The sequence below is a fragment of the Mus pahari genome, chromosome 20 (genome assembly GCF_900095145.1).
Source record: "Mus pahari chromosome 20, PAHARI_EIJ_v1.1, whole genome shotgun sequence".
Taxonomy (NCBI): domain Eukaryota; kingdom Metazoa; phylum Chordata; class Mammalia; order Rodentia; family Muridae; genus Mus; species Mus pahari.
Genome location: NC_034609.1, coordinates 28,183,090 through 28,184,528, shown reverse-complemented (window position 1 = coordinate 28,184,528; position 1,439 = coordinate 28,183,090).

The window sequence follows — 1,439 nt, the reverse complement described above, 5'->3', positions numbered from 1 at the left end:
AGCCAGGACTGTTACGTGTGTTTCTTTCATGGTGGCTTCAAGAACAGAAAAAAAAAAAAAAAGATTTTGAAATTGAGAGATAAGGTCCCTCCTGCCCACGTGACCTAGTGTGCGGTCTCTATGGCCCTGGTGGTTGACCTGGACATACCCAGTGCAATGGACAGAACAGACAGGAAGTCTATGAGAGATAGGAGGATTGTTTAAGAAGCAGGAGACAAGCCGGGCGTGGTGGCACACGCCTTTAATCCCAGCACTTGGGAGGCAGAGGCAGGAGAATTTCTGAGTTCGAGGCCAGCCTGGTCTACAGAGTGAGTTTCAGGACGGCCAGGGCTACACAGAGAAACCCTGTCTCGAAAAACCAAAGGGGGAAAAAAAAAAAAAGAAGCAGGAGACAAAAATACAACCACAAGCTATTATCTAGGTCCTTCTGCCGGGCATTTTCTAGCTCACTGAAGATTCTATTGCCTCTCCGCACACATAAAGGGAAACTGAGGCTGCCCAAGGAAGCACATTTTGCTTTGGCTCCCACAGCCTGACAAGATTGTGGGCTCCAGCTCTGCAGCATATATTTCTGCCCTGCCCTTCCTAACAGGCAGAAATCAGCCATCATTAGGGGCCTGGAGGGGAAGCCTCCAGAAAGAAGGTAGCTAGTGTTTAAGAGTAAGTGCTAGGGAGGCCCTCTCGGCCACTAGAGGCTTCTCCACTCTCTGGCTGATATTATGCTACAGTTTCTGTGAGAGTCTATGCTAACACATCGACTAGTTTGTCTTTGGCAAGGACAGCTCTCTACAGTTCTCCCTGTCAGGAATGGATGTTTCACACTTGTGTAAGAATGTGTCCCTGTGTGCCATCACCGCCTCCCCACCCATCCGGGCCCTCCTAGAAGTTGAGTATATGACTTGCCCTATATTACTTTTTTTAAAAAAAAGAAACTGAAGCCTCACCCATTGTCGACAAGTTTGTTAACACTTAGCTACATCCTCAGCCACAGCCAATTCGTTTTAAGATAGGGTCTCTCTAAATTGCCCAGGCTGTTTTGGCCTCCTGGGTAGCTGAGGTTATAAGCCTTCCCACCAGGCCAGCTCTCCTTGGAGACTCTTCCTCCCTCCCTCCTTCTTTCCCTCCGTCTGTGTCTGTTTCTCTAGGTGTGCTATGGCTGTGTTTGCATGCGCACAGACTAGTGTGTATCTGGAGACTTAAGGTGGCTGCCAGGCGTCTTCCCCAATCACTTTCTACCATATTCTTTGAAACAGGGCCTCTCATTGAACTTGTAGCTTAGCACTGGATAAACTGGCTCACCAGCTACCCTGGATCCTCCCAGCTCCACTTCCCCAGTGCTGGGATTACAAGAACTTTACCTGGCTTTTACATGGGAATCTGAACCTGGGTCCTTATTCTTTACTGGGTCATCTCCTCAGCCCCCTTCATCCTTCTTGACA